General features: G+C 43.0%; 1 protein-coding gene across 5 annotated transcripts in view; it reads left to right on the top strand.

The window, feature by feature from the left end:
- The first annotated feature begins 269 nt into the window (after nucleotides 1-269).
- Nucleotides 270-25,566, top strand: part of LPAR1 (lysophosphatidic acid receptor 1) — a 135,141-nt gene continuing 109,844 nt past the window's right edge. The window contains exon 1 of one of the 5 annotated variants that reach the window (XM_014596357.3): nucleotides 270-291. The gene's annotated coding sequence lies outside the window, so the exon portion shown is untranslated. Of the gene's footprint in view, nucleotides 292-545; nucleotides 568-697; nucleotides 722-922; nucleotides 1,065-1,380; nucleotides 1,644-25,566 lie in introns of those variants that run through there. The other 4 variants (XM_059724633.1, XM_059724632.1, XM_014596354.3 and 1 more) reach the window with 4 other exon arrangements.

Genomic DNA, 25,566 nt, shown 5'->3' with positions numbered 1-25,566 from the left:
TAAATCTGAACTGAACAGCACTAAACAACAGGCAGGTGACATCTTTTTTGCTGGGGAAAGAACTGGAACGTGCTAGGAATGAAAGGGGTTCAGGGGATTCATAATGCCAAGGCAACTTGTTTGACCGGACACATTTCATAGACATGAGGGCTGGAAGGGACCTCGTGACATCATCGGGTCCAGCCCCCTGCCCCAGGGGCAGGATGTCAGCTAGGGTCAAAGGATCCCAGGTAAGAAGACCATGGTTTACAGCAGAAGAGGAAGCAACTGTCTGAGTGTGAATGGCACAAAGTAAGGCTCAGAGAGGGGCGGGAAGGGAGATCAGGCTTTCATGCTGTCACAAAGGGAGATGGATGGCACTGAAAGAGGCTGTGGCAGAAAATTAGAGGGAGAGAGGTAGTTAGTTGCCTTAGTCTGAAGTCAAGTAGAAGACATGGTAGATTTGCACCTTATACAGTTACCAAAATAGTGTGTGTGTGTGTGTGGGGGGGGGGGGGGGGGTTACAATACAAGCTGGAGAGCAGAAACGAGAAACCTGGAGGACGGGGCTGGACATAGAAAGCAACGGTAAGGGTTACATATCAACCCTGCTCTCCGGCTCTGAGCTACGACGCAGCCAGCGGCAGCTTTCTCTCGGTGTCCGCCAGGAAACCCTTTCCTCCCGCGGCTGGAGGCGGCGGCGGCACGAGCCGGGCCGGGCCGGGCGGTGTCGGCAGCGAAGGTGCTGCCCGCGCAAGAGCCGGGAGCGCCCTGACTGAGGGGCTGGTGCGGGCTGGGGCGAGTGGCAGGCGCAGGGCAAGGCAGGGCGGCCCGGAGCTGCGGGGAGGAGGAGGAGGAGGAGGAGGGAGCTGCGCCGCGCCCCCATCCCTCCCGCCTCCCCTCAGCAGCGGCGGCGGCGCCCCAGTGCCCGGACCCGCGCGGAGGTGGCGGACGCCCGGCAGCCCCGCGCCGCGGAGGAGGAGGAGGAGGAGGAGACGGCGGGGGGGATGGTGCCGGGCACGGGACGGGGCGCGGCGCGGGGGCGGCTGTTTTCCGGTCCCGGCGGGAGCCCGCGCCTGCGGCAGGTGAGTGGCGGCGCTGCCCCACGCCCGCGCCCTGCAGTGCCCTGTGGCGGCTTCCCCGGCCCGCCCGCCGAGGAGCTGGGGCCGCCGGGCTTCGCCCCCCGCCGCCTCGTGCCGCTTTCTTCCCGCGAGGCTGGTGCTGCCCGGCCAGGCTCGGCTCCGCTCGGCTCGGCTCGGCCGCCGCGGCTGCTCCCCTGCTAGAGCCGTGCCCGGCGGGGGCGGGGGGCAGTGCGCGTTCAGAGGCGGTGTGCACGTACACTGCGCGCGCGCGCGCGTGTGTGCGGTGTGCCGACAGTGTGTAGAGCATGTGTCTAGTGTGTGTGTGCGCGCGTATAGTGTGTAGAGTGTGCATAGCTAGCGTGCACAGAGGGTGTGTGCTTATAGTGTGTGTTTAGCATGTGCAGTGTGTGTGTACACCCATGTATACCCCCGTACGTGTACACACATTTAGCGTCTCTCTGTGGTCTGAGTCGGTACGAATCTCCCGGCTGTAGTTTGTGCGTGTGTGCTTGGATCGGAGCGTCTCAGCCCTGCACATGCAAGGGGGAGCTCTTCCTGGAGGAGGCTTTTGTTTCTGCTGAGGTAACTATTATCCAAACAGTTAAATCTGCCTGCAATAAGTAACAGCCGTTTGTTTGATTAGTAGACATGCAGAGTGTTGTCAGTGTGGGATTGCTTACCACCTATCCAGCTTCCCCCCCCCCCCCCCCATGCATTCATTTACACCAAGCAGAGGCATTAAAAACCCCGGTAAGTGGCTGCCACCGCGTTTCCTCCCCCCGCCCCTTTTTTTTAAAGGAAGGGTGAACAGAGTGAAGACAGAATGATATTTTTGGACAAGAGGAGGGACTCAGTGAATGACGAGCAGAAGAGAGCACAGAAGTTGGAAATAGGCTCCTGAGTAGGAGGAAAGTTTGGATGGCAAAAGCTCATGGCAAACTAAGAGTGGAGAGAGAAGAGGGGAAACTACAGTGAAACTGCAGACAGGGGGGTCTAGTCTGTTTATTCTTCCATCTCCCCCCCTCCCTGTTTTTGGTGATGAAATAGAAACTTTTTTCCTGAAAATTCAATGGCGGAATGAGAGGAAAAAATCTCTTGCCAGTAAAATGTTGGCAAATCAGTGTTTGTCTTTGCCTAGTTTTCATATGCAACTCTAGCTTTTAAGTAATGGGAACCTTTTATTACTTCATATATTCCTAAAGCTTACGTAACTTCTACTCCAGATCTAGAGGTCCAAGTGAATAAGAAATAGGAGAGCTTTTGAAAACTGTCTTCTCCCTACTTTTCATCTTGCAAGTTTCAGAAAACACAAATTGTGAGGCTGCAGTTTAAGTCCCTTGTCACTGTTTTTCTGTTTGGACTGTGGCTGACTGTGCCTTAAGGACAAAATTCCTGCAGGAAAGGAGCAAGGAAGTCTTAAGGCAAATGGAATCTCATGTGCCAAGCCAGGTTCCTGCCCTGTGCCATTTGGACTAAAATGAGTTACTCCCAGGTCTGAGAATCATGTTTCAGTTTGGCAGGGAAGGTTGCATGCCAGGCAGCTGCTGGTCCTATGCTAGCATGTGTGTACGGTACCATTAAAACAGTGCATTCTGGTGGCTTTGGCAGTAGATTGAATATCAGGATTGGCTCTGTATTAAGGCTCAAAAACTAGTTAATGTGCCTGAGTTATACTTTTTTTTAACGTATAAATACAAGTCTATATTGCAAATGAATATATCAAACAATGCATGGTCTTAAGCCTTGTAGCATTTACCCCAAATTAAGTTAGAAGGAAAAAACTACGGGGAGCTCTCTTTCTACAACTTGGTACTGTTCATTTGCATTCATGTTACCTACCATTAGGAATGTAGAAGCTGGGTGCTTAACAGTAAAATTTCTGGTAGTGAGTTACGAGTGAGAAAAGTGATGTTTCCTTTTTTTCCTTCTCCCTTTCAAAAACATAGGACTTAAAATGGAAAAAGTTAACACAGTCTTTGAGAGAAAACATTTGTGAACTGTAGCATTAAATAACATCAGAGATGTACTCAGCTTACTTAATAGGTGACCCTTTAGAACAAAGGACTGTTTCTTGTAACTAGGTGCTAAGAAACTTAAGCCAAGACCCAAGAGTTTTCACTGGGAAGGCCTGAAGGGCATTAACATTTAGAATCTAAAATGATTTCATGCTGAGCAATGTAAAGAAAAAAAACATTGCTTTTTAAATAAATTCATATAAGCACCATAATGAAGCTTGCTGGAAAAAATCCACAATGCAAGGTTGAAGGAAGAATTCTGGGGGGGTTTGTTTTGTTTTGTGTTTAAATTTAAATCTGTATAGAATTCAAATAGGCTTATGGTATTGTGATAAACCCTAATGAGGAATTCATTTCTTCAGAGAGGCCTGACTATAATGTGACATAGTTTTGTGAAATCTCTTAATTGATTACCACAGCCACTGCTAAATCGAAGTTTCTCCTTTAAATCAAAAGAGTGACATTACCCTAAGTAGCTCTCCTTGCATGGGGGAGCTGCTTCACCATTTTGTCTTTCACTTCCCAGATGTTATGTTCATTAGCTTTCAGATGTGAAGTGTTTCCATCAGGAGTCCTAAGTCTTAGGGTTTGGGCAACTCTATATGGTGTCCTGCCACCTTGCCAGCTTTTGGAAGAGCATATTAAAATATTTTAATGGTAAATGCAGAGGTTCATAGATCGCAGATGATATGTGGAAATAGTCTTCCAAAGTGTAGTGTGTAGTTCTTTGCCTCAAGAGACCTCATGATGGATTTGCATCTTGATTCTGATCAGCCAAGAACAGCATTAAAACCAAAGAAATGACATAGATATGCTTTTTTCTTGAGGGAATGAGCCCGCTGCTTACAAAAGCTTATGGCAATGGTTTTCAACCTTTTTCATTTGCGGATCCCTAAAACATTTTGAATGTAGGTACAGACCCCATAGGGAATTTTGAATGGTGGTATGGGTCCCTTTGAATTGTGAGTGAGGGTATTCACCTAATTTTGACTGATCATAGTCATCTTTTGCAGAGCCCTTTTGTGGAACAGAGGTTGAAATCTACTGGCTTATGTTCTACATCTTTAATTTAATTAGTCTGCAATATATATAAATACCCTGCCTGCTGCATAACTTCAGACAAACAGGGCTAAATACTCTTAAGGAACCCTGCTATTAAAAAATGCACGTAAGTGCTATTTTAACCATGCCCATTACAAGTATTCAACTAAAAGAAAATTTCTGGTCTTTTTAGTATCTTTGAATCACTCCGGTTTCATTCTGGGGTGTGTGTGTGTGTGTTCTAAACAGGAGCAAAAGGGGACAAGGCCTTTTAAAACAGGAAATGTGCCTGTAAAACCACAAAAATAGCAGAAGGCCAAAAAGGCAGATATGGCACCTGAACCAACTATCACTGCTACCTACTCTTCCTTTTTTAATTGACATGATTTCAGTTGGAAGTATCCCCTTAAGTATAGGCTGTCTTCTCGCTTCCCTTTTGAATGTTAGAAGTTTGGGATTAACCTGTTGGAATTTAAATGACAATGTTGAGGGGAAAAAAATCAAATACAAACTGTTGCATCCCAAGAAATGTGCTCTTAAGCTATTCAAAATTAGAGTGAAAATGCCGATTTTAGCATGTGTGTTTTGCAGCAGTACTAAGCATGTGCTGTTAGACAATGCTGTATAAACATTACATTCCACAATTGTGCAGTGTAAGGGCTGTTCTTAAAAATTTCAAGTTGCCCAAGAATTTTTTTCCCTTTAAAAATATCATCCAGCAGCTTGATCCAATGCCCTTTGATGTCAATAGAAAGACCCCCATTGACTTTAACAGACTTTGGATGAGGCCCAAAGCAAGTGTGTTACTAGGAGTAAAACAAAATTGCTTCCAGAAGTAAAAGCACTGCTTAATGAAAAAGGATTGCTGTTTCTGTTTACATTTCAGGGATTTGGGTTTTGTTTCTCTTGGTTTATTTTTATGGTATAACTGCTTTAGAAGAAGTGGAAGTATTGCCAGTACATTCTCACTCCCTGTGCTAAAGCAAACAAATACAAACATTTGAAATAGGCTCAATATCTTGTTTAGCTTTTTAATGAAGATAAACTATGAAAATTGTCTTCCTTAATATCTCCAACCCGCTTCTTTCTTTTTCCACTTCTACTCCTGCTTGCTTCCCCCAAAAAGGTAACTGACAGTATTCCTGGAGTTCAGAATTGGGCTCATTGTTATGCTGAAAAATGTTATTCTTTTGTTATATATCCTGTTATTCCTGAAAATGTAAATAACATCTTATAATTTTTTAACCTGCCCACAGAAATATAAGTTGCTCGTTTTGAATGACAGTGTGACTGTGTGTTCATCCCATTCTCACAGGCTACTACTCTGTGGTCAATGTAATTCTGTGTCAGACTCTAGCAGCAGTCTTTACAAACTGCCAAGGCTTTGCAAGGAACATTCTGAAGGGAATAAAGCCTCTTCATAATTTCTGTTGAGAGATGGTCTGCCATGCATGGACCAATTTGTCACTCCCATTGTGTCCTGCTTTCACTTTATAGGAAGTCTGACTTCTTTTTTGACCCACATAATGTAGGCAATTATTAGTGGGCATAAAACTGAGAGTAGTTTAGTGCTTACCCCAGGGGAAAGAAGAATTTCTGCTGAAAAAGAAAACAAATGTTTCTCTTCCACTTCTGACAGATGAAAATGTTACCCGTAGGTTTGTGTGGCTGCTCTGGTTAAAAGAGTCTGGGGTAGCACTTTGGTTTGCATGCTTTGCCTCTTTTAGACAAGATGATAGTGTGTTCAGATGTCAGCTGGGGATATTCTATCTATTTTTTCAAGTCACTTTTGGGATGAATGGCCTGAGCAGAGTTCTGAGCTGGCAAATATGGAGACGCTTTTATTTTTAAATGTGTTGAAGAGTACTACCAGTGACATTGAATGGTTGCCTGGCTGCCATTTCTAGTTGTGAAATACAGGGCAAGAGAAGGCAAAGCATTACTGCTTGTGGCTACATAGTCTCAGACTCTAATGCTATCTGCTATAAAAGTGATCTGTGTGATATAAATGTTATGAGCAGCAGTTTCCAGTTGCATGGAAAAAATGAGAAGATTAAATTATATTAGACAGAATACTTTTTGGCTTAGAGCTCTGTAGCAATAAGAAGGCAGCATTAAAGTTTTCCATCAGTATTATTTTTTTAATAGCCTCCAATTTTTATTTAAATGTGAGTTATTTTACAGACTGTTATAAAGTAGGTTAATGTTAAGTTTGCAAGTTCAGTATTTTCCTTCTGTATCTCATTCTGCAGGATAAGAGGTAAAATCCTCTGAAGTGAATTTTTGGAGACTACTGGAAAGGGTGCTGATAGGTTTGTTAACTGGATGGGGTGAAATTTAAGTCTCGGCAGAAGGCCAGCCCAAGGTCTATACACCATTTAATCCTTACCAGAGGGATTTAAGTGCTGCACTGACCCTCTGCACAGGGTGAAACTCACAGATACTATTTAGCGAGTACAATAATTTCTTTGCCTGCTAGGGCATATCACATATTGTAGTATTCACAGGAGCAAGAGCAAGCCAAAAAAAAAAAAAAGTTGGACTGACATCAAAAGTGAGGCCATTCTGCATAACACAGTAGAGATTTAAGAGTGGTAAAATGTTGGCAAGGGGAATGCATGCTGTTCTCCATTTTTTTTAAGGGCTTTTCTTTTTTCTTTTCAGGAGTACATGTAAAAATGAGAAATGCTGCCAATGTATTATTTCTGGTAGCAGCATGCAGAATATATTCTTAGAAGTTCTTTGGCCATTTACAAATAGTTGGCTTGTGTTCAGATCAAACAGGCTACAGTTTTATCCTTTTATCATTAAGCATGTTAGTTAAAACTTTATAGTTAAGCTTTCTTTGCATTTTGCACTTATTTACCCTTATTTATTTAGACATTTATCATGATTTTTCTGTATTGGGAATTTATGTACTATTATTCAGTAGATATTCATGAATTCTTTAATATTAATGAGCTTAACACAAAGATCAATTGTCACAAACAATGAGAGATATCCAAAGTGTCAGAGTATAGCACAGGTCATAGTAGTTCTAATATTATAAATGCCTTCGTCTGTCTGTCTGTCTGTCCATAACACTATTTGCACTCTGATTGGCTAACTGAAACAACCAATTAGAGTGCGAATATAGCACTGGGACAGGAGGTGGCGGTGCAGCGGAGTGCTGCCATGTTGGCGGGGACACGGGTGGGGGGCGAGGCCAGCACAGCTCTCTGCAGGTGGTGACAATGGAGTGGGTGGGGGGGAGCGAGGCCACTGGAGCTGGCCTCACCCCCCCTCCCCCTTGCTCCTTAGATGTGGTGGCATCAGTGTGGTAGGGAGCGGGGTCGGGATGCTGTGGGTAGGGCGAAGCCCCTCCAGCTCCCCCCTGCCCCCCCATCATTCTTGATAGGCAATTGGCTAGTTATCTTATAAATGTTGATACCTCCACTTTAGTGTTATGTAGGAAGGGAGAATGGGTGCTAGTTTTTCAGTTCCAGAAAGACATGGGCATAACATGTTTTGTTGCTTTTGATGAAGTTGTCCTGTGTGGTGTCATGGAATAAAACATGGATTTTAATGGATCTGTTTTGTCAACAGTAACTTGCAGCTGAATCTGTTATAGTTAATAGTTGACATAGGATCTACTGGATTGTAGACTAAAGAGTTTGTGTTTGAGCTGCTCTTTATAGGTTTAATAAGGATACTGGGATGTAGATCCATCATTTGAAACATCTCCATTTTTTCCTTCTAGTACACAATACTACAGGTATTACCTAGATCACTTGGACAGAAGAATGCAAAAGCAGAGACTTTTGTCTCTTATCCCTCTAACTTAAGGCGTAGCGGCATGGTTGGGAATTGTAATGGATGAGAAGGAGGGTTTGAACTTGGCAGGTGAATCAATGGCATGTACAGTTGTTACTATTGCTTTTATTGGTACCTGTATAAGAACAAACTTATTTCTTCTTATGTTTGGTGGGTGAAGAAAACCAATATTGTAAATTCACGTGACATCTAAGAGTACGGCTACTCTTACAGGTCACCTCCAGAAAAAAAGACTAAAGGTAACTGTTTCTCTTCTCTGTTGGTGGGATTCTAGACACAAACATTTGTCCTGGGAAAAAGTTACCTTGCTCTGAAGAAATTGCCATGTATTGCATCTGGTGCAGAATTTTCCATCGTAGAATTTTCTTGGTAGCAAATCAAGGGATTGTGTCATAGTCTTGTAATTCCATTTCCTCCCCTTTCTTCCCTGAGGACAGCTAGGGTTTTTCCAGCATATCCTGTTTAGAACCCCAGTTTCTTAGGTCCTTAGGAGATAACTTTTTCTCTCTTAATTGTCATTCTGTTCTCCTGATCTTATCACTGACATCAAGGGGGATAGGGTGGTGTGAGCACCGGGACTCAGGGTTAACACCCCAGAGGTTGCAAGTTTGAGGCCACAGGAGAGGGTCTCATGGTTCAGCTTGTCAGATTCCAATGAAATTTGTGAATTCTGCTAAATACCTTGTCATGATGACATGAAAAAGGACTCTACAAAATGTGGAGTAGAATGGGAGAGGTTTCTGTTTGTTTCCTCCTAGGCCCTTGTGACTCCTCTGTTGTCAGAATGGATAATGGAACAGAGAGGTAGATTACACACCCTGGGTTTTTCTTGGGTGGTTGCTGTTTCTTCTGTGCATTGTGACAGGTATGCATTTAGTGATTCATTAGAGAGATTAGGTGTGGTGATTTTACAATGTGTGTGTGTATGTAGTTGTGGGATGAGCTGTATTGAATGCTTTGATGTGGTAATGAAGCTGTAATGCAGGATGTCAGTGGACAATTTGGTTGCCTTGCCCTGGGTGATGCTTATAGGATTAAATTTTATAGCATTGTCTGATATTAGTTTGGTACTTTTACTGTTAATGTTAATTACTAGAGAATAAAAGCATTTTTGGATCACAGGTTAGGACCTGTGCCTATGCTGTAAATCAAAATAGCATTAGGCTTAGATTAAGGCAGTATATTCAAATTCCAGAGAAGCTGCTAGTGCAGTGTTATTGAAGAGTTAGTTTCTCATGGCTTGAACAGGATACTGGTATGATGCAGTTTACGGGCTTTCTTTATATGTACCAAGTATGTTTGACAGTAATATCTAAAAAGGGAATGGATTGTATTATTGCCATCATGGGAAGTCTTGGAACCTGCAGTTATGCATGGATCAGGAGGGTTTTTTTGCTATTTGCTGTACACTTTCAGCTAAAGCACACAAGATTCAATAAAGGAAATTTTTGTAAGATGTCTTAGCTTTGTGAAATAAGTGGTCTTCTTTCTATTTGGGAAATTCAGCCATTTTAACTTTGTGTAATAGGAATGAGAATGAAATTAAGGTTTAGAAAATTCCCTTGGTCATTCATCAAACAAGACTAGGCTGTGGTACTCCAAGCTACCAAATGCTTTGTGTTTCTTTTGCTCTTTTTTATTTATTTGCATTGCACTACTTTGCATTTGTGAAATTGTCCTCAAAGTTTGTATGCAGCTCCAGTGCCTTTGCGGCTGCTTGTTGTTTTTCCCAAGCAGCTGCAGAGACACAGGAGACCTATTCAGACACTGAAGACAGTGCTGCACCGTTGAGCTTTCCAAGTAAGAAAAATGTGGCTGGGCTCAATGTTGCTATTGAGAAGCAGTGAAATAGGTGGCAAACGTGTTGGTTATATTCTGCTCCTTCTTAAGAGAGTTTTTGGTTGGAGTTGGACAAAATTTCATGGTGGAAGGTTTATTGCTAAGGTGATACTGTGTTTCTTTTTGTAAACAGTCTGTAAGTTGGGTATGAGGTTTTCTTTTTGTTGTCTTGTGTTGCTTAGGGCCTATTTAGAGATTCCTACATGACAGAATCTGGGTCCTGACTGCAGGATCATCCCAGGACTTGATCAAAGCAATACCAGGTGGTTGTGAATAACTTATATAAACCTCTTTTGAGTCTGTTGCCTTTTACTAATTGTTACTAGAATACTAGAAGTGGCTGTTGGGTCTCTCTAGTAACATGAGAATGTTTCTGTTCCCTGATTGGGCAACCTTAAACTTTGTTAGCAGGAAGGGTGCTTCATCTCCTTGAGAAGTCCAGTTTAGGGGAAGGGATCTAGCAGGAGACCAAAGGGGCTGCTTAAATTAAATATTCAATTATAGGACAATTACAGTCTTGCCTGTTCTCTCTTATGCCAGGAAGAACTTTTTAGTTGGCCCTTAATCTTCCCAAGATTTAAAAGTAGCTGTTTTCTTCCTAAGTGGGGGTGGAAAAAGACAAGAAACCAGGTAAACCAGATGTATTGGTTGATAGTCTAAGAAGCTTCTTTCAGTCAATTTTCTTCTGTTATATTCACAGCAAGTAATTATGTGCTTTTTATTTATAGCAAATAAACACGTTTTTAAAATGGAGGCATCTCAGCAACAAGCAGTTCAGTTGTGAAGTGCTTATTCACATTCCTAAAGTCTCTTCCACAAACTCTCCATGTAAACAAAAGTGACCCACATGTGCACTTAAAAGAACAATTAGGGTCAGACCATGGTGGGACAGAACAGTGAGAGTTGGTGAGTGTGTATGTTTCATATGGTGGCAGCATTGTCATCAAAAAAAATTAAAAGTCATTATTTTAACTGATAGGTAGCTTAGACTGTACCCACTTTTCCCCCAGAATCTAAGGAAGGACATTTTGTGCTCAAAAGCTCATCAAAAACCTCTCCTAGCATACATTATCACTAATAAAAGAAACTACCAAACAAACCTTGCTTCTAAATTACATATTTACTTGTTTGCCCAGCCCTGGTTACAAGTAGCAATAAGCAAAGGTAGTGAAATAATTAAGACAACTACAGTATCAGACAGAAGGCATGGTGGAGGTGTATGTTATAGACTAACTCAGAGTTGTCAAATTCCCTCCAGGCCCTGGGTTGGATCTGGACCCATGGGGCTGCTTCTAGGCTGGGTCTGTAGTCAGTAGGAGCTGCAGTGGGTCCCGGTCTGGGGCCAGTGGTGTGGGTCCATATTCAGGCAGCAGTGTAGGTTTGGGGTGGGCAAGAGTATGGGTCAGGGAACAGACTGCAGCCCAAGTCCAGGAGTGGGGCAAGTAAGGGCTGTGTGTTCACAACCCTAATTTACCTACCTGTTGCTGATGGCCATGTCTGTGAGGGTGCGGGATCCCACGTTCTTCAGCAGGCCATGCTGTATTGGCTACAATCCACAGCTTCTGGTAGCCTGCCAGACTACCAGTGGACTGGCTGGAATGGTTTTGTGGGTCATATATTTGACACATCTGAACTAACAAAATTGGAGGGGCATAAGCTTTTGTCATCAACATCACACTTCATCAGACGTCAAGTATCAGGGTTTTGGTTCTCACACTTGTGAGTGACTGTGGAGCAAGAGTTCTTTTTTTCCTGCAGTAGCCAGAAAGGGGTGGACTTAAGATTTAAATTGTGTCAATTACATAGCAGCCACAGACTTGTACAAAAGAGTCATCCCTTAACTTTTCAGCAGTAGGTTGGTTTTGTTGTACATAATTGAGTGTCAGGGAAAGCAAGGGGGCTTTACTTAAGCTTGATCTGCACTTACAAGTTCTTGCCAGTAGCTCTGTCAGTCAGAATGCATTTTTTTATGTTCTTGACTGATTTAATCATGCTAATAAAACCTCAATGTAGATGTTTACACCAGGGGGGAAAAAAAAAGAATGCTTTTTTTTTTTTCCAGGGAGTACAACTTTGTTTTAGGGATCTGGGTTACTCAGCTGGACTTTTTGTTAGTGTAAGCTACATCTCCACTAGATGGGGTTGCTGGTATACCTATATTAAATGTACATTTGTAACACTCTGGGTGCAGACAAAAGTGACAATTTCCATCCAATCTGGTCCCTGAAAGCACCCTACACTCATGACCAAACAGAAGGGCACATCTGCAAAGTGCTTTTAAAGGGTCTGATCCCATGAAAATCTGAACCCTCATTGCATGTGGGTTAAGATACAGATGCTCCAAAATGGAGTGGCTTTAGTCACTTGTCGGCGCTGCTTCCCAGCCTGGGCGCTGTTTTCTGAATGGGAGAAGGGAAAGAGAGCAGAGGGAGATCGGTCTGGGTTTTCTGCAGCCAGTGCTGGAGTGTGGGGTGGGTGGATTGGAGCCCCCCAGCTCAGGGGAACTCCAGTCTACCCACCTTACCCTCCTGTGCCGGCTGGGGAGCCCTTAGAATAAGCTCCTTCCACTCCTTTCTGAAGACAACACTGGGGCTGGGGAGGAGCATTGCTAGGGGAGACCAGCTGCAGCCTAGCAGCCAGCAGCTGGATTCTCTTGTCTCCCCCTCCCTCCCAACTCAACATCAAATTTCTTTTGAGTCCAAGGGATTGTTGTAACTCTTGCAAACGCTTCCTGCAAAGTGCTGTGAATTATAGCAGGGAGCTGTTCTTCTTTCTGTACCCTCAATGTCACTACTGGCTGGAGAAAAAAAATGAAATATTTTGAGTTCCATGGAAGCATTGCTGGAATCCAAGCTGTTGTGGAACTAGGGGAAGTTGGGATACAACCATCACTTAAGGCATATCATGCTACTTAAGTACTGGGTATCTTGTTGATATAGTCAGGTCTGAATACAACTGTCAATGTTTATATGAAGTTGGCCTTTCCTAACCCTTCATCCCTTCACATGCCCTTGCAAAAAATATCTCTAGGGCTGCATCTACAAGAGACACTTAATGCCCGTTGGACTAATTCTACGGCGCGTTAGTGCAGCTGGCAAAAACCATGCTAATGCACACTAGATTAGTCTAATGAACATTGTGTCACAAAAAAGTGCTCGTTTGTGCTAATGCGCAGTAGACTTAGTCGAGTGAGATTAAGCATCACAAAACATTTGTTTGCACTAATGCACAGTAGCACCAATTACGGTGCATTAAGTTAGTACCTGTTATTACAGGTACTGACTTAATACATTGTAATTATGGCACATTAATGAATGTGTAGACATGCCATAGGAGTGAGAAGTACACCATTGGTACACTGCCTCTGGGCCAAGCCTGGGACTGCTACTGAAAAGCCTGCCCTGACTGCTTGCTTCCACTCAACATATAGGAAATCTCAGGAATTAGGTAGGGTAGCTGGCTTAGAGTGGTCCTGACCATGTCAACAAACACACCTGAGAGCAGCACCAGGGCACGTTCTTGGAGTGCTCTATGCTAGCTACTTTGCCTGATTTCCTTACAGGATTTGGTGTGTGGTAGGCAGAGTGTGCTTTCCTGTGGAGGTGCTGTGGTTGGGATGGAGATAATGAACCTATAGCCCTATGGAAGCCAGCAAGCGCAACAAACCCAAAGGTTCTGCCACATGGATTCAGTATGTGTGAAGTCCAGATGTTTGGCCCCAATCATTTGGAGGGATCTTGATACTTTTTGGTTTGTGTTACTTGGATACCTAGCACTATTTGGGATTCTAATTTTATCTTCACAGTTTTGCTGGTTTTCCTATAAGCTTTACACTTGTCTTTGTATTAAGAATGGTCATGCCATCCTTCTTTTGTATGCATGTTTTTAATTATGTCCATTCATATAAGCAAGTATCATCCGTATTCATAGAAACACTACATTCTGGGGGGGATAATTTAAGGCTAACTGTCATTCTAGGTAGTTTTTGAAAGTTAAAAGTGTTTCAGTGGTACCTCATAGTCCCCTTTATAGTTTCATATTTGCATCTTCCTATTTTTAAATATCTTTTCTCCCCCTCTTTTTGTGCAGAAGACTGATTCAAATAAAAGGAAACCAATTAGATGGGGAAACAGAAAAATCAATGAACATGTGGTGCTATCAATGTGAAAAAAATGGAAAAATAGTAAAATAAAAAAAATTCTAATAGTAGCATTACCAGTAGTTGACCTTAAAGTTGTGTAGATCCCTTTAACTTGCTATTAGTCAGACATGAAACATTTCTCTACTCCCTCAATTCTTGGAAAGAGAGCATCTTCCAGATCATCCTGATCAGAATGTTTGATTTCTGTTTTTGCCTGGTGTCTTGATTTGGAGAATTGTACGCTGAAGGCTTAAGTAGACAAAGAATACAGTGAGCTACCTTGTGGGTTTATAGTACTAGCACCTCTGTCCCAACTCCCTGTGTGGATGCCATCAGTTTACGTTATGGGCTTGTTTCTACAAAGAACCCAGGAAAATTAATCTAAATTACCTTTTAGAGTGGATTAGTTGAACTACACTTTCGTTTAAAATATTTTTTTCACGCAGGAATTTAATATGTTTTACTAATCCACGTTAAGAGGTATTCAGATAAGCTTTTCTTGAATTCTGTCTGAGAACAAGCCTGTAGTGTGTACTGAGAGCATCCACATAGGGAATTAGTGCAAAGTAGCTAGTACACTCCAAATTCACTGTCTAAGGCATTGCATACTAATTCCCGTCCAGACAAGCCATAAGAAAAATAGTAGCTACTTTTGTTTCTTAAATGACGCAATCATATAAAGCCATCAGCATATGAATAACTTGTTTACGTGTGCAAAAGTGCAAATAAATTCTTAAATTGGTGGTTTTCAATCTGTGGCCAGTAGACCTCTGGGGGTCCTCAGACTATGTCTAAGGCAGGGGTGTCCAACCTTTTTGAATGTGGGGCTGGATCACGAACTTTTTATCACCCAGTGGGCTGGTGAGCCATATTCAAAGACATCACAGGAAGTGGTATCATATCAGGAAGTGATGTCACGTTACCTTTGACAACAATGAAGTTGCAGGGGTTGACATGGTACTGGTTGACATGGCATGCATGCCTGGCTTGACATGGTGCTGCAGGAGCCGCTTGGCTACAACTGGGTTCACCTGGTGCTGGAGAAGCCGTGGGGCCAGGCCTGGGTTAACCTGGGGCCCGCCTGGCCTGCTGGTGCCATGCCCGGGTTGACATGGTGCTGTAGGACCCGCCTGGGCAGAACAGCATCGGCATTGGCCAGGAAAAGCAGCATGCAGCTGAAGCCGGCTTCCCATGTTCTGCTGGGGTGGGAGAAGGCCAGCCAGGTCTACACCGGCCAGCAGAAGCAGTGTGCCACTTGGAACTGACCGGTGCAGGCTCATCCCGTCCCGAGCGGCACACGGCTCCGCCGCCGCTTCTGCCGGCTGGTCCAGACCCAGCCGGGCTCCTCCCGCTCCAGCAGCACGTGAGAAGCGGCCCCCTCAGGGCCTCGTGCGTGGGTGACCGGGCCTGGAGAGCCGCAGCGCCCGGGGGGAGACTGGCTGGGGAAGTGAGCAGGTGCCGCCTCGCTGTTGGGCAGGGCAGGGCAGCGGGCCTGGCTTGAAGTGGGCAAGTAAGGAAGCAGGTGAGGGCCGGCAGTGCCAGCGGCCGCTGCTTGGCCTCCTGCGCAGGGCTGCTCCCCAGGCCCTGCGGGGGTAAGCAACTCCCCTCCCCTTGCTACCTGCCTCACTGCGGCACCGCCCTGCTTGTCTCGCCACGGCTGCCATGGCCCCGCACTCCGCGGCGGCGGCTCCGCAGTCCACGCTGCTGCCGCCTCCCCGCACTCTGCAATGGTGGCCCCGCGCCGCCGCAGCTGCGGTTCCGCAGTGGCAGTTCCGCCCTCCACGCCGCCGCTGCGGCCCTGCCGCTGTGGCGGCTCCCTGCTTCGCGGTGGTGGCACTGCCACCACCACGGGCCAGATAAAATGGCTTGGCGGGCCACATAGCAACCCACGGGCTGTATGTTGGACAAGCCTGGTCTAAGGAGTGTAGAAGATGACTGTGATCAATCAAATGTATACCCACACTTACAGTTAAAGGGGGTCTGCACCTCCATTCAAAATTTTTTTTACAGGTCCACAAATGAAAAAAAATTGAAAATCACTGGTTCCCTACAGTGAGCCTTGAATTATTTTTTTTAGTGTTTTGTGTGCATCTCTCTTAAGAATATGCTTCAAAAACTCCTGTTCACTTAAAAATCCTGAATGCACTGAAGCACTGCATGGCTTACCTGGGCCTGAAAACCTCAAGTAGCATCCTGATCCAGTGTTCTAGTAAATAAATGCCACTGTTAAAAGGAAATCCTTGGGGAGAGTAGATGCCTCATCAGCTGTGTCACCCTCTCAAAATGCAGCATTTGGCAAAATGAATTGCATCATAGTACAAGAAATTGTGGGAGGTGGTTTATGCAGAGGGATTGTCCCCTTTTACCCCTTTATTTTCTTTTGCTACTTTTAGTCTTACCAAAGTACTAATGTTAAAGGACAGCCATTTTTCTTTGGCTTGGGTCAGATAAAATACTCAGGATTTATAAGGGCATAGCCATAGTATGCATAGTGGACAAAAAGTAATTGTATTTCATTTGTCACCCTGGGATAGTTGTTGTTTTTTTTTTGCCTTGGTCCACTTGGCTTGCTGGTCTTCTACTGTGGCAAAGATCAAAGGTATGATCTTTTTTCTGGGTCACTGCTGTTCATCAGATAAGTTTGTTTGTGTTTTTGGGAGGAGGGAGTAATACAAGAATAGAGATTTTTAACCCAGTCATTGAAACCATTCTTCTTTATCCTCAGTTCTTAATTGGTGCAGTTAGCTTAACTACAGACAATATAGTACTGCAGAAGTTGCTTAATGAGAATTAAGTGGCCCAATGCCAATGTTACAAAAGTATTTTCTAATGCCATATGACTATTCCCAGTTTGTTTTAAAATAAGTTAGTGTGTCTGCAGTACTGGGATCCTGAAATCCATTAAAGCGATGTCTTAGTCTTTAATGTCCAGCTATGCAGGGAGGGGTTGGGAAATTTCTATTTCAGATAACTTTTAATTAAGGTCTGTTTGCACACCATGGTCAGGGGCCATGTAAATCTATATTAAGATGGTACATTTGTAATTTGGGGTTTGGCTTGTTTAATTGTGGACTCCTTTGGCTTCCGCATCTCCAGATTATTGTATCTTGTGGTAGTTTATTCTGCTTGAAGAGTGAACAGCTGTTTTGTGGATATGTAAAGAGGTGTGTATTTAAATGCCTTAAATCCACCATCACCCAAGTTGTTTGGAGAATTGTGACATTCTGTTATCATACAGATGTCTTCTATCTAATAAAAAGGATATAATTCAAATGTTTAAATGCATATTGGTTTCGAAGACTGTTACTATGTAATGATGCATACAGCACAGTGTTATGTGTAATATATCTGTATATATATCTGAAGTTGTATGACATTTGTAATATGCATACATATAAACATTTATATTAGTTATAACATATAACAAATGTCATACAGCTTCAGATTAATTGAACAAAAAGACCCTGTACTGTTAATTTATGAAATATGTTTTCAGTTTATTGCTTTATTATTTTTCTTTGAAAGTTTATATTAAAAGCATACTTGTAAATTGTCATCTTCAACACTACTTGCTGTTTTTACATACTTAAAAAGAATAAATTGGGTGCAACTGCTCTTTTGGTTTATGCATTTTAATCTGACCTGTTTTTCAGTGAATTCTATAGGTACGTTGTGTTGGGGAAAACATTGTGTTTTTTAAATGTACTAGTTAATTATGAGACAGGGCAAATGGTGGCAGCTGTCTTTTCCCTCTGGCTATGATCTTACTGATAACAAAGCACATTACTTTATAGGTGTAAGTATTCCCATTTTAAGGTAAGGGGGTTGGCTGCATGAGAAGTGTTTACACGGGTGTAGGTTGTAGCTGTGTTGGTCTAAGGACATAGGCACACAAGGTTCTTTGGGTGAATCTGATATCTTTTATTAGACCAACTTAAATAGTTGGAAAACTATTTAAGTTGGTCTAATAAAAGATATCAGGTTAACTGAGAAGTGTTTAAGCATTTGTAGATTTGTAGAATGGGTTTTCATTGCTGTTTCACATCTTCATTGAGCTATCCATGGTGACTCTGGACACTTCCTTTTCACTAAAATCGGGATTCTAAAACAGATCTAGTTATGAGAAGTTTGGGTATGTCCCTAATAGTTTATTATGGGCAGCTTTGCAGATTGTTGACATGAAAGTGCTAGAAATTGTAGATTTTGAAAGCAGCATGATGCTACTATAGCTTCCTTTTTTTATTTTTGTCTCTGCTAGCTTTTCACACAAGTTACTGTACAGTATTCTTTTCTATTCTATTTTGCAGGCAGATGGAGAGGAAAAAAGAGCTTTCTTACTTCAGGTAGTAGGAACAATACTTCACATTCCATTGCAAGGGAGTGTTTGCATTTTTCCAAAATGCTCTAAATAGGACTTTTGGATACTCTGACAAATCTATACTATTTGCAGCTAGTCAAAACCTATAAACAAAGTTTTGAATAATCTAAGATCACGCTAGACATCTTTGGTTAATCTAGATCTGTTTCTAGTTGAATAGAGGAACAGAGTGTTTTATCTCCTTGGTCCATATGCTTTGATCTCTTTTACTGTTTTAGTTTCCTCATAATATTTCTTCAGTTTTTCCTCTTGATCAGTAAGACAGTTTTCAACAAAGAAGTTCATCTGATGATGTGTGTTTCAAAACTATTACACGTCCTGATTATGTCTGGCTTCTATCACTCCAAAAGTTAGGGTTTTTCTAATAATATACTAATAGTTTCAACATGTTTTTCAGGCCTGTCTTGAAGAAAAGGTTCTGTCTGGCAGGTGTTGATGAAAAATGGTAGTGCTATTTTCAATTTATATGTTGGTATATTCTGTTTGGTAATGGCAGGAAGAGCTCTTTTACTTATTGCTCAGTGGTTTAATTTTATCCAGTTATTTGAGCTGTGACACAGTGATAGCCTGACACTTTCCGTGACTTTTTTTAAACAAACAGCTAGTTCTAGAGCATATTGTAAAAAGGCTTTTCTTATCAATTTAATCTTAAATCATGAAAGAGTTTAATTCCAGAGTTAACAGAAGTTGCATCACTATATTACTAGGACAACAGGCTAGCAGCATAGGCGACTTGTAGTGGGGGCATGTGCCCCCACTGAGATTGGCTGGTGCCATTGCCGGCTTCTGTGGACAGTCGCCACTTGCCACCCCTCCCGGCCCCCCATCACCATCACCACTGGCTTCTGTGGGCGGTCGCCACTTGCTACCCCACCACTGATGCCCACAAATTGTGCCCTGCCAGTCTCGGGAGGCACCAGTCATTCATGCCTAGCAGGATGGCAAAGCATGAAAAACAAATGCGGTAGAACTCAATTTCAGAATGGGAAGCTTCCATGGAATGAGATAAGTAAAAAAGATTGACATATTTGAATTTCAAAAACCCTTTGACAAGGACCCTAACAAATGACTGTGAAAGGAGGTAAGTAGTTATGAAGAGATTAGCCAAGTGTTCACTGCTTAGTTCAAAAACTGGCTGTGGGATGGGAAGAAATTATTGCTTCCGTTGTGGCAAAAAGACCAACAATGGAACGTCTCAAAGGTCCGTACTAGGTCTTGTGTGTGTTAACAACATGGAGACATGGTTGAACTGTGAGAGTGCATAACTGCAGGTGATATGAACCTGCTATATATTAATGAAGTCCAGAGAAGACTGTGAAGAGCTTCAAAAAGGTCCTGAGCCAAGGTAGATGAATGGCTGATATTATGGTGAATTAAGTTCAGTATTGCTAAGCACATACTGGAGAAAAACGTGAAGTAGTCAGACACCTGAGTGTGATCTGAAAACTATGGGGCTTTGTTACATGGGACACTTGGCGCATGTTTTATTTAGATTATAGTAAGCATTACTAAAGTTATAATGTGCTTAGAGCAGTTGTATGGCAGTGCTTACTATGATCTCCCAAGCTTGGGTGTTTGTTGCAGTAGTGGGCAGAGGGAAAGGCATGGGAAGCCATGAGGATGATGCCTTTGTTGCTGGTTCCTGCTGGTGCCTCAGTGTTGGAGCCAGTTGGAGATGATCAGTGGATTGTCAGTTGTAGCCCCCATGCTGGGATAGGATCAAGACTCTCTAGCAAATCCCAGGATGTCATTCTCCTGCTGTACTCGGCCTTAGTGAGACTGCAGCTGAGGTACTGCATCCAATTCTGGGCTCCACAATTCAGAAAGGATGTGGAGAAGCTTTAGAGAGTCCAGAGGAGAGCCATGCACAGGAAAACAGGCCTTATGATGAGATGCTGAGAGCTATGGGACTCTTCAGCCTAAAAAAGCGCAGGCTCAGGGGGGACCTGGTGGTTACCTACAAGTATATAAGGGGTGTACATCAGGATCTGAGGGAACACCTGTTTACCAGAGTGCCCCAAGGGATAACAAGGTCAAACAGTCACAAACTTCTCTAAGGCCATTTCAGGCTGGTCATGAAGAACTTCTTTACTGTCTGAGTCCCCAAGGCCTGGAACAGACTGCTGCCAGAGGTGGTGTGAGCACCTACTCTGGACTCCTTTAAGAAACATTTGGACATTTATCTTGCTGGGATCCTTTGACTGCAGATGACTTCCTGCCCCTGGGGCAGGGGGCTGGATTCGATGATTTTCCGAGGTTCCTTCCAGCCCTAAATGTTTATGAAATCTGTGAAGACTCCAGTATAGTGTGAGAGCTGGGATTGACACTCAGCTGCTTTTAAATGTTGGCTCCGGGACCCACTGGAGCCAGTTCCAGACTCCTGTGCAGTCCTGGGGATGGGACCCACAATCAGCAAACGTTGGGTCCCAGCCCTAGGACCACAATTGATCATATTATCTCCATGGAACAATCTAACGTTAGCTCAACATGTGTTAGTTAATGTGATCTGGAGATGCTTCTTGCTGGAAAAGGTGTCTCTGCTACAATATGGTACAATAAGAACACATTTAGCATGTGTTATCCTGCTTGAACATGTGGATGTTCAAATTTAAAGTGCACTTAATGTGTGCTAAGTATCTCATGTGACATGGCCCTCTGGGGAAAAAAAATAAATATAGACAGCTGAATATTGTCACTCAACCAAAAGAGCCAGAACTGAATAGTAAAATAGTGAGCCCTTTCATTTCCAGAGTCTAGGAGTGAGGTGCGTGGGGACAACCTGTGGCAGCTTCTACCTGTTCTTTCCCCGTTTTCCAGTTTGAGGACTGGGGCACTGTGATTAACAGCATTTAGAAAATTGCATGTAAAAGTGTGCATGTCAGTTAGTCAAATATTCTGAGCTTGTCCTTTATAAAAATGTATTTTTAGCGTACATTCTAAGTAGTAAAGTGTGTTGTTCAGGTTTGAATTTCTACTACTTAGGAAATAGGCTTAGAGATAAAAATCTGCTCTAAGACCCTGGGGGAATAGAAGTAACTGTTTTGTTTGCAGAAAACAAAAAAAAGTCAAAATTAGTTATTTAATCAGATGGAACACTGTTTATCTTCCTGCATTTGTGATGGGATGTTTATATGAAATGGAAGAAAATACCTTGTTACTGCTAACATGGCTGCTTACAGATGTGCGCCCCCCCTCCCTCCAACGGTGCTTTACTTTAGACTCATTGTGCCTCTGCGCCAAGCCCAGTGCATGCCCAGAGGAGGCATCATGTTAGTTTGACCTGGCTCGCCCAACATCTGTGTAGATTGAGCGCTTTTATTTAATAGATGATCAAATTGGCTTTAGATAAAAATGCAAAAAAGCCCAGCTGGTGGGTTTTTGGTTGTAGCTATGTTGATCTAAGGACATAGGCAGGAAAGGTTCTTTGAGTAGATGTGATATCTTTTATTAGACCAACTGAGTAGTTGGAAAGAAGTTCTTAGTAAGCTTTGGGACACAATCAGAACAGCAGAGACTCCCAATGTCTGAAGAAGGGTGATTGGTCCTGAAAGCTTGCTAAGAACTTTTTGCCAACTACTCAGTTGGTCTAATAAAAGGTATCATATCTACTTAAAGAACCTTGCCTGCAAAAAGTCCAGCTGAAACACGCAATCTATAGTGCTGCAGAGCTGGGTCAGACTAATGTGCTGCCTCTTCTGGTAAAGTGTGGTTGGGGGGGTTCCCCACATCTGTCAGCAGCAGTCTTTTTCTACCACTAAGGTAATCTTTTTCTAAGATGATCTCAGTACTTCCTATTTATCTCAAAAGAACATAATTGAGATTGGTAGGATGCATATCTGTCTTTCTCTTACCTCCAGGTTTTTTTTACTACTTTTTGATATAGAGCTTTTTCTTTGCAGAGGAAGGAAAATCCCCAAACCAAAATGCTTCTGCCTCCTCTGCTGTACAAAACACTGTCAAAACTCTTTTAAATATGACTCATAAATAACCAAAGATAACAAACCATTGTCTCCATACAGATTTCACAACAAACTGTTCTGATTTCAAGCATTCGAAGAGCCTTAAAATGAGAAATATAGAATTTAAATATTTAGGCTGGGATGTCCAAAAGTGATCAAACTCCTCTGATACAGAAGTCAATGGAAGTTCTGTCATTGACTCTAATGGGAGCAGTATTAAACCAGTGTTGAATATTTATGAAAATCTAGTCCAGTGAATCCACTGTTTATGAAATTGAAGTAAGACAAGTAGAAGAAAGAATTTGAGATGCTCATAAAGTAGTGCAGTTCTAAATTAAACAAGGAAAAAGGTCACATTGTCAGCAAGGACAAACCTATGATAGTCTTTTTTGATGGACAGGAACAGACAAAACAAAGAAACAGGCTGGGTAAAGTAATACCAAAATACTAGGGTGTCATTATCTTAACCATATGCCCAGACCTGGAACATCAAGTTTTGAGTCATCCCGTCCAAAAAGATAAAAGGAAATAGAAGGGGTCCAAATACAGCTAAACAGAACAATTGGGTAGAAAAGATTTCCATACTAGTCCTAAACTTCTTAGTAAATTTGACACGTTAATATTCTTGCATCGTATTTTAGCATGTATCTTATAGACTTTACTCAATAAAATGACATCTTTCCCTCAGAATATGCAGCAGATCAGTGTGTAAACCTGCATCCCGATCTGCATACTCTGATTTACACGAATGGACCTCCTGGGAGTTAATGAGCCTACTTTCATGAGGGAGTTTTTTGGCATGAATGAGCTCCTGAATTACAGCAGTTTGCTTTATTGAATTTAGTAGGTAAGTGACAGGTGACTGTTTTAAAGAGTCAGTTGATCAACAGTAATAAAGAAGGAACAGTCAGTTGTCTGTTTTCTGATTATGTAGTTTCTTTGCAGAGTTCATGAAACTATTTGACTTGCATAAGAAGGCTTCACAGAATACAAGTCTCTTTGCCTTTTGTATTGAACAACTTGGTGAATGTATTCTGTCAGCAAAAGATTTAGGAGCAACCCTGTAGTACTCTCAGTATAACTTAAGGCCAGAACAATACTCTTTCCCTGAATAGCTACAAAGCTCCTATTCAAGAGGTTTGAGTGATGTCATTTTTTGAGCACAGGCTGAGCCGTGAATGCAAATGATGTAAATTGGCCTTCAATCTGAGATCATCTGTTGATTATCATATTGTGGAACAATATTATGGAATGTGAGGGCAATTTAAAAAAAATCTTGTAAGAGCTTCTTTTGTAGCAAGAAAAAGCAAGTCATGAGATGCAGAGGAGGAAAGAGAGTGAATGGTACAAAAATTGAATAGAGGAGTTAATTATTTCTGTAGATACAACGAGTTGGTTGGCATTGTAAGTGGTCTTTCTACAGAGCAATTATACCAGTAGAATCTTAAGAGAAGTAGGGCTGGAAGGGACCTCCACAGGTCATTTAGTCCAGCCTTTGGCTTGAGGCAGGATCATTCCTATCAAAACCATCCTATACAATTCCACAGTTTAACCTTTTACAAAACTACACAGTCAAACCAAGTGCAACACAAGACAACACCCTAACCTGCCTTGGGTAAAACAGAGGAAACTATTGCAGCCAATGTCCTGCTGCTTCAAAGGTTGTTAATAGATGTTCAAGAGATACAAGGAAGAGGGCCAGGCCCCTATACCAATCTGACCATGGGTTAATTCCTCCCTGACTCCAAAAATGGCGACCAGTCTGACCGTGAGTGAAGGGGCAAGACCCTCTAGCCAGGAACCTCCAATTTAAGTCCCTGCAGGAGCACTGGCACACCCAAGTCAAAATCTCTCGCCTTGGTGGAGCCAACAGCCAATTCCCTCCCAGTCCCATGTGGCAACCAGCAAAGCTCAAAAGCATAGGAAATACCCATAGTAGAATATAGGCATAGGTATGCATAGATTATCCCTGAACAGTGTCTGTCCAAACTCTTCTTGAACACCTCCAGTGATGAAGAGTCCACAGTTTCTCCAGGCAGTGTATTCACTGCCTCATTGTTAAGAGTGAAGAAGTATTTTTTCCTGATATCTACTCTAAACCTGCTTTGCTGCAACTTCAAGACAGTGGTCTGTTCTGCTCTCTGCAGTGAGAGAATAAAGGTGTTTTCCCTCTTTATGCGGCCCTTCAGATATCTGACGACTGCAATCATCCCCCTCATAAGTTTCTTTTCCACCAGTTGAACATGCCTAGCTCCTTTAGTCTGTCCTCATACAACTTGCCTTCCAAGTCCTTTATCATTCTTGTCACCTGTCTCTGGATCCTCTCTAGCTTTTCCATGTCTTTTTTAAAATGTGGAGCCCAAAACTGCAGAGTAGTACTGTAGATGAGGCCTGACCAGTGCCAAGTAGAGAAGCACCTCTTGTGTCTTGTACCTAATTGCTTCTATTAATGCATCCCATACCTGCCTTTGCTTTTTGTGCAGCTGCACCACACACCCCTCCTTTCCCCTGTGTGCTATTTGGTTTTGGTTAACTTGGTCACTTATGTGACTGGGCTGGAGAAATTCCTGAGTGGGGGGAGGGGCTTGCTCTTCCTTTGTCTGGCAGCAGGCATTTTGGGAAGGGGAAGGCATTCATTTTGAGAGACAGACACTGAAGCCTCTACCCCTGAGTGCTCTCGTTCTCTGGATGTATATGTGAGTGACTTACCAAAACTTTAGCCAGTATATTAGGGTTATGTATTTTAGATGCGTATTCAAAGAGTCCTTGAGCCCATTCTGTTTTGCTCAAGATATTTTCCTCTAAAATCTCTTTGCTCTATGAGCCCATCATTCTCTTCCCCCTCCCCACCCCATCCCCCTTATCAATAAATGTTATCTGTTACAGCTTGCCTGGCTGTGAATCCTTGAGGGAAGAGGGCAGTGACCAGCCTTTTCGCCTTCTTTGCTTGGCTGAGCTGAGGGGAGTTTGGCTGTGTATTAATTGACACAAACCTGCCTGAGTTTATCCTGGGTGGCTCCAGGCTATAAGAAGCACCCAGAGATATTACCAGGGGGCAAAGCACCCCGAAAGTCTGCTGTGTCTGTGTACCGTGGGCTTCACAGAGCCCTAACTGAGACTAGAGCCCAGGTGGTGGCAGCGATTACCCCAGGCTTGCTGGTGTGCTCCAGGAAGGGGGTTGGCCAGACGTAGGTGCCCCAGAGGAGACACCCGAAGCGGGGTTTTGGTCAGGCACAGTGAGGCGGGTGGTTCAGTGTAGTAGCGCCCCCTACTGTCTCACCACAGTTTCCCCAAGGTGTATAGCACTTTGCATTTGTCA

Source organism: Alligator mississippiensis, chromosome 3 (genome assembly GCF_030867095.1).
Source record: "Alligator mississippiensis isolate rAllMis1 chromosome 3, rAllMis1, whole genome shotgun sequence".
In the NCBI taxonomy this organism is placed as follows: Eukaryota; Metazoa; Chordata; order Crocodylia; family Alligatoridae; genus Alligator; species Alligator mississippiensis.
This window is presented reverse-complemented; position numbering and strand designations above follow the sequence as displayed.